This window comes from Neopsephotus bourkii, unplaced genomic scaffold (genome assembly GCF_033783945.1).
Source record: "Neopsephotus bourkii isolate Nb327-2 ecotype Australia unplaced genomic scaffold, CSIRO-AGI_Nbou_v1 NB_457, whole genome shotgun sequence".
Lineage (NCBI taxonomy): Eukaryota > Metazoa > Chordata > Aves > Psittaciformes > Psittacidae > Neopsephotus > Neopsephotus bourkii.
In genome coordinates this window covers 1,692,791-1,700,851 of record NW_026900959.1, presented here as the reverse complement: position 1 = coordinate 1,700,851, position 8,061 = coordinate 1,692,791, and the positions used below count along the sequence as shown (strand labels likewise).

Genomic DNA, 8,061 nt, shown 5'->3' with positions numbered 1-8,061 from the left:
GGGTTTTTATTCAGTTTTTGCTCTGTTCTACAGCTGTCAAAACCCCTTAAACGTGACAGAGTTCATTTAGTAGAATACTGGGCAATTGTATCCCCAAACATCTTATTCCTCCAACCCTGTAACATTTCTCTCTCTGTTTTACTATCCATGGCACTGGAGAGCTTGGAAATGCTGCAAAATCTGCCTTTCTTGGGGCATTCTGGCACTTTTTGCACTGAGCTCACCCAGGCCAGGATGCTCAGAAGAAACCACTTTATTTTTGGTCAATATTTCCCCAAAGTTTAATAAAACTTCAAAAACACACCCCAAACCTCTGGCTCCCGATTATTATTTTAGCCAGAATCCAAGGTTATCCTGGCCCTTCCCAAACTTTCGTGATTGGAAACAAAAAGAGAGAGGGGAAAAAAAGCCACCTTCGTTTTCCCAAGCATCAGATCAGGGCTCAAAACTCTGCACCAGACTTATCTGTAGAAAGGAGCTTGGGAATGTTCAACTAAACCCACTGGAGACATTGCCCCCCCCACAAAAGCACTGATCTCATGGGGTATTTACCTAAAGGCTTTGTAATCTTGGTGCCCATGCGTGTTCTCCTCCTCCTTTATCTCCAGGCAGACCACAAACCAAGCCTCTAAATGCTGAATAAATGAAGACCCAGGTGAGGGGCCACACGTTCAAACCCACAGCAGAATTTGGGGTTGTTTTCACGTTTCTTCCTGTACATGAGCTCTACAGTTCTATATTTCTACGCTACAAGAAACCTGGAGAGGGGCTTTGGGACTGGGTAACTTTAAGGTCCCTTCAAGCCAAACCACGCTGTGGTTCCATGACACAGCTCAGCTTAGGGACACAGGGAACAGGTAACACTGCTCAAAATGCATGGGTTGTTCTCCCATGACTTGTTTAAAGCGGCACAGATTTAAAGCCATCACCCTATGGAATGGAGTTGAGGCAGTAGAAAAGGAGTCACTGAGGTCTTACCTCTCATTCATACTAATGTTTTTATGCCTGTGTTTGAACGGTATTAGCAAACACTTAAGTATCTCCACCACTATTTACTAAGCTAAGTAATTGCTCCCAGCACATTAATGTAGCACAGGGATTCAGGGAATCTTTACTGATACTATCAGGGCTGTCAGGACCTCAACTAAATGAGGTGAGCAGGAGTGGGAGCCTGGAAAAGTCACCCGAAGCCAAGAGCTGCACTAATACAAGGGAAGATCACAACAACCAGAGCCACTCCACAAGGAACTGCCTGTCAGCATTAACCTTGGGACTCCTGCCATTCTGCAGCCCTAAGATGGAGCGCTAAGCTGGAGTGCTATCTTCTTTGCTATCTAAGATATATATTTTAGAATACATCTATATAGAATATATATTAAGATATATCTCTTAGAATTATCTAAGATAATTCTTTGCTAAGATATGCTCTCTATCTATCTTTGATGCTCTTTGCTATCTCGATGACATATGTCACTAAGTCTATTCTTTAAAACAGGTTTTCATTGTTTCTCAGGATTAAAACAGCAATAATAGAGGAAAGCATGGATTAACAGCTCAAAAGCACTTGGGTAACAAACATAGAGCATTCTGTAATGCTGATTTTCAATTAAATGCCTTTGGAAGTTTGCTTTACGTGATTTCCTTTTACCTTCTGCAGGTAATCATTTGAAAGAGCCTTTTCTGTGGACTGGCCCTGTGTGCGTTTGGCTTGGCACTCAGCAGATGTGCTCTTCAAACAGGACGGTTCAAAACATCCCCCATACAAATGTAATTTCGAAGCCAGTCTTTGCTTTGCCTCCAATTAAAATACTCCAGCAGGCCAAAAGTCACAGGGAAAGCAGGAAAAGGTGGTAAATCAGTTTTGGCTGGGTTACATCAATTAAAGCCTGGCTGTGTTCCAGCTTAGAAAGGCAAATAAATGCAAGTTGGTACATTCTGAATCAGCTGAGGTTTACACACAGAGTGAGGACAGGGCAGGCCAACGGACTAAGCTGGTGCTCCTGTTTGAAGATGCAGTTATGGGGAGGGAACACAAGAGTTTGCCAACCTGCCCATCCCCAGCCACCAACGGTGTCATTCACGTGGATGGCTCCTGTCTCTTGCAGCCCTCCTGTGTCTCACGTCCTAAGCAACAACCTACCTATGATATACCACTTACTCCTGATTCCAGATCCCTTCATCCCCCCCTAAGTCCTTAGTGGGTAAAATCTACCTGCAGCACGAGGCACGCCTTAGAGCAGGATGAAACCAGAAGGCCCTCTCTGCATGGGAATCCCAGCCAGCTCCCTATCATATGACTGGAGGGGCAGGCACGTCCCTGGGGCAGATGAAACCCAAGCAGGTTGGTGTTTGTCTTCTGCCTGGGAATATTCCACTGTGTGGCCACAGCCTTATCTGATGAAAGACAGCAGCGCATGGCAAGAGCAAACAGCCCCGCTGGGCCTTGCCTTTGTTCCTTCTCTCCTAGGCTCTGCGCCTGTCCTCCTCCCAGGGCATGTGCAGGGTGGCAGGAGGAACACGATCCACCCCACATGGGTTCCTGATCCCAGGAGGAGCGGGCAGGCAGGGATCACTTCTCAAAGAGAGGTATTTTGGGTCCAGGAATGATGCTTTCAGAACTGACCCCTCCATGTACAAATCACTGCAGCTCTCATTTATACCCATTTATCTATTATATACATCCATTACATATCTATATATCATTTAAATAGTCCTTCAAATATATATGTATAAAATATATATATAATATACATATAACCCTAACCCTAATACACATATTTCTATGTTTTATGTATATATGCAAACATTAGAAATAGCTTTCTCTGAGCTGCTCAGAAGCAATGCAGCATCATTAGTGGAGGCTCTAGGTTACTTTGCTGCAGAGAACACTGAGGCTTAGAGGATCTGAAATTGTTTCTTTGTCACCAGAGACCTCCTATGAGACCTTGAATCCTTAATCCCAAACTCTCCTCCATGTGCAAACCGGGATTAAATCAATGCTTTAATTCACCTTTTGTCTTGGGGCAGCTTGCAGCTTCTTGGTGAAAGGGAAAGGCTCAGGTGAGGATTCAGGACTGCCAACCCCCAGCATTCAAAACCATCAGCCAGGCCTAAACAAATAACAACGAGAGCAGGAGATTAACAGCAACAGACAATGAGTTTGAGTCCTTTTTATGTGCTCTCTCAGTTTGCGGTGCTCAGGTTTGGGTTTTCAGGATCCCCAAGACCCAGAAAACTGCTTTCTTTTCCAGTACAATAACAAGAATAACAACTGAAGGCTGAGGCTGACAACTGCTCACATGATTCCAGGGGTCAAGGCTGCAGGGAAGGCAATAAAGGGACTGAGACTCCCCATAAAACCATGTGAGTTGGCAAGCCCTCTGTGCCTCCTGTCTAACAGGATGAGGTCCCAGCAAAGAGAGCTGTTTAGAAGTTCCTTGGAATCACCCCCTCAGGAATGGCATTGAAAGACACATTGGACCCTTCAGTACCAGCACTGGAAGCAACACCCTTCACGCAGCCCCCTGGAAAAGCAAAAGAACCCCAACTCCCCTCCGTAGTCCAGCATTCTGAATACATCATGTACATGCTGGCACCTAAGAAAAGGCTCAGGGACTGCCTGAGAGCAGTTGGAGCATGCACAGCAGCTTGGACAAGTAAAATGAGATGATTTGAATCAGAGATGTCCATCTTTCAGGAAGGAGTGCAGTTCAACCCCTTGATCTATCCTATTACACTGACCAGGAGTTGCTTGTTGTCGAATAACACTTTCAAGGCCTATTTAATGAAGATAACACAAGAGGTAATGAAACATTCGAGTGCTGCAATCCCCTATAGCCAAAGGATCCATAATTGCTCCAGCTCGTCAGTGGCTGTTGGGTTTTTTCCCTTTTCCACATTCATTACAGCTGCTCACATCACAACAGCATGGAAAACCACCCTTCACAGACCTGGGCAACAGACAGAGAAGCTGCATTTGATGTAAAAGCCCAATATATTTACAGTGTGTACTTGGTACCACATAAGGATGTGCTAGGCATGGCATCCTGACATAGACACAATCACACCTGTACCCATAGGGCTTGCTTAAGAGCAGAAGGCACCTTTACTCTGCTGGTCCAAAGCACAGCCTTGTCCACACTGGGAGCTCTTTGTCAGTAACTACATCAAATTCCCTATGCCAGGAAAAACCTCCTGCTGCAGAGGGAGCTCAGGTTGGACAGTTGCTCCTTTGTCCATGCTCTTGCCTCAAGCACAGAGCAAGATGACTCAATAAAACGTTCTCTCTGTGTGTGGGAAGCAGTTGGAGTCCATCAGACTGGAGGCACTAGGCCAGGTCATCCAGGTAAAATAGTCCTGCTTCCCCTTTCTTGTCTGGATGCTCCAGGGCTCGCCAGCTCTCTCCAAAGGGAAAGGATTTGAGCTGAAAGGCCGGATTGTGGCAGAGCTGGCAGGACAGCAGCAGAGCAGGCAGGTGCAGGGCTTTCCATGGACAATGGAGGGGTGAAGGAGGGAGAGGATGGGCAGAGATGAGGTTCAGTCAATGGAGGTCTAATGTGTGGGTCCATTGGACACACATTGCCTTGCATAGCTCTAAGTAGGTGTCTCCACAGCCTTCTCCCTCCTAGACCCCTGCTCTAAGAACTGAGCCACTCTTTGCCCTCATACACAGCAAGCAGAGCCCCGGATGGATGCCAGCCAGCAGAGAATCGTGCTAGACACCATGTCACAGCACTCAGGATGCCCTGGTCCCTTGGGAAAAGCAAGCCAGACCTCACATGCCACAAGTGCAAACAATACAAGAAGCAACACTTGTGAAGGGGAACTAAGCCCACGGTCCTCAACTCACAATGACCTGCATTGTCACCCCTGCTGTGCAGATGGAGAACATCCAACAGCTCCTGCGTGTGCACACAATTGCACAACGCATGGCACAGCCAGAAGCGTGTTTTCTGAGAAGTGTGAACCCTCAAGAATTCACCTTCATCACGTTGGGAAACTGTGAGATGTTCTTAAGAAATATGTCAAAGGTCTGTGCCTTCAGTACCTCCAAGCACCGACGGGACCTTCCAGCACCTACAGCCTGCACAGCACTGCTACTCTAGGTACTACAGGACACTGGTGCAGGAGAACAAAGCAAAATGCAGCTAACAAAGACTGATACAGAAAGAGGATGAAGCAACCATTTCTTGTGTTACATTTGGAAGAAAAGGGAAGGAAGAACACGCTTGTAACAAACCATATATGTCTACAATGCTCTCCGAGGCAAGAAAGGGCGACAGACATAAGGAGTTTGTGATGAGGTTTCATTAGTCAAACTCAGATGACTGTCGGTGAGCTGCCTAGAGCCACACCAAAAATAACTTGGCTGGGGCTTGCTGAGTGAGTTTCAACCACAGCTGAGGTGAAAGCATTTCACTTTGCATTAAACCCTGTATTAAGTGTAGCCAAGTGCTGCTGAGGAGCAGGTAAGTAATAGGAAGAAGGGAAATAACTTTTCCAAACACTCCAAATAGGTCTAAAGCAGCGATCTGATGATAGCCTTCAACAGGAACCCAGAAAATAAGGACAAACCACTGAAGACTGGTAGGGGAGGAACAGCAGGAGGATTAACTTTGGGAATGGGTGGGACAACAGAGGCAAGCACAAGAAAAAGCTTTATGCAAGGAGTAGGTTTAAAGAGGAATCGCAGAGCTGATCCAAGGGCCCTGGAAAGCAATAGAAGGTCTTCTGTTGACTTCAGTGGGGTTTGGATCAGCAATGGGGATGGAGGGGAAGGGCTGGGGCTGGCATGGAGAGGCAGGTTGTGGGGAGAGTGGAACGCAGCCACGAACAGATGGAGGAAGCAATGAGGAGCGCAGGGCTGGAGCTCGGATGCCAAAGCCCCGTGGTTCTGTTTGTGCATCAGAGAAAAACAGCCTGGAGGCTGGCTTGGGTGGAAGCTTGGGAGAAGCAAAGGAAGGAGGGCGGAGGGCAGGTTACCGTGAGAGCCGAGCCAAGAGCCCCAGCTTGGCCTGGTGGCGGCTGTGGTGTGTGAAACACAACATCCATTCCCTGAGCCTGCTCCCAAGAGGAAGAGGATGTGGATGCTGAGCTAAGAGGCAGAGCTACTGAGCTGTTCGTGCCAGGGTCAGACAGGGGGAATGCAGAAGGGAACAAGCAGACATAGATGGAAGAACTGAATTATCTCTCTCAACTGCTTATCTCTGTCTGTAGTGGTTCTATGGGTGTCCTTACATGTACCTAATGAAGAGCAGGGGAAACGCACGTGTTGTTTACCACTCCCTGAAAATCCCTCTGGAGTGCATTAATACCTTTGTAAACCCGGTTCAAAGTGAACCTTAGGACAAGGCAGAAGCAGAGAAGGGCTTCAAACCCTGGTTTTTCCTGAGCTCAGCCTAGTGCCCAGCACATTTTACTTCTAAGACTCAGCTTAATCTCAGCAGAGGTGAATTCCACCCCTTACTGCTTCCTTCTTTTCATTGAGCAGACCACACTTGAGTCAAAACCATTGATACCCCAGTTACTGAATGGTGAGGCAATCTTGTCAGTCAGTTTTACCCTGCTGTGACCATCCAAACTGCTTTACAATGGTAAAGGGGTTTCAAAGAGCCAGAAGCAGTTTTCCTGTCAGGCACACCCCTCTCCACCTCTGCAGGAAGAAGCCACCATCGGATGGTTACGGAATCAAGGGCAGAAACACCAAATGCTGCTTAACTCACAGAAGGAAATTACACCCAATTCCCTTTCAGGTCTACCCAAGACCTTCACCACATCCCCTCCTCTTCTTACTGCCAGCTCTCTGTTGGTATGCGGTGTCTATTCATAAAGTAACTCTCCTTTCTACACCATATGAAAGCACAGCTTCATAAGAACATTCGTTTTGGAGGTTGGTAAGGTCAGTGCTTGGTTTTCCAAAGCATCATGCAGAGAGAATGAGCTGAGATGAATGTCGGGGTAGCAGCCACTCATTTCCAAAGTTCGGTTGTCTTAGTTATCTTTGTAAGATTTAGTCCAAGGCTGCACTGCTTATTTCCATCCATAGAATGTTTCTAATACCAAATTGTCTACCTTTTAGACTAAGCTTTATCATATCAGAACTAAAAAGACACCAACATAGATGACCCAGCTCCTCCCTGATGAAACAAACACCTTGGCAGGGCGATGCCCAACCTCTTCCCAAGGATGCTTCATGAGTTCTTTGCCTGAAGTGCTCTTTCCTAACCCGGGATGCATTACGGGTTCCTATGGTATGTGACTTTTCTTACAGAATGCAAGCTCGCTGTCTCCAAGCTAAAGTGTCCCAATGGAGCTGCTACCAAAGCCACATTCCAGTCCCAGGAGGGTAAGGTCGCAGCTCTGTCCTGGGAAGGCTCACTTCAATAGTTACTTATTTAGACATGACTATAAGAGATGAATATATAAAGCTGGCACATGTGTTGCTAATACAGATTTATATTCCTATACTGAAGTATACAGCATGATCCATTCTAGTGCCATGCACTCTGTAAAACCTGCTCTAACAGCTAAGAAGTTAAACTATAAAATGGCTCTGCACTGAAAGCTGTGCCCTAAGAAGCACACAGTACTATTTCATTACAACAGGTTATGTCCATGTGGTAAGCTTCTAGCACAGATTTTTAGAGCATTATTTGACAGATACCACCTTGATTGCTCACTGTCTGCATCCCCTTTTAGTGAGATGTTATCACACGAACCTCGAGCAAACATTACTAATATAGAAAAGGCAGAGAAGCACCTACTCAGTGTTTACACTGCAAGTATGATTCACAGACAGAGATTAAAGGGTCAACAGCAAGAACTGAAACACGTCTTGAACACAAACCCTGTCTACCTGCTTTACCCTGAACCTCTTGAAAACCTTCCCATTCCTCGCTTGTCACCCACTGTTTCTGTCATAGCTTTTTACCAGTCAGGGTATAAAAAGAGAACTTTAGGACCCCTCCAACTCCCTCTTTATTTATTACACTGGAGACTTTCAGGGAACCTCTTTGAAAGGAGCAATCAATACATCACTATTCGTGTGACATGCACTAACCA

General features: G+C 46.3%; 1 long non-coding RNA gene across 1 annotated transcript; it reads right to left on the bottom strand.

The window, feature by feature from the left end:
* Nucleotides 1-2,360: 2,360 nt before the first annotated feature.
* Nucleotides 2,361-7,969, bottom strand: LOC133210336 (uncharacterized). The gene is made up of 3 exons (XR_009724919.1): nt 7,856-7,969; nt 3,011-3,110; nt 2,361-2,394 (listed from the first exon to the last, which is right to left on the bottom strand). It is a non-coding gene; the product is annotated as an uncharacterized LOC133210336 (long non-coding RNA).
* Nucleotides 7,970-8,061: the final 92 nt, after the last annotated feature.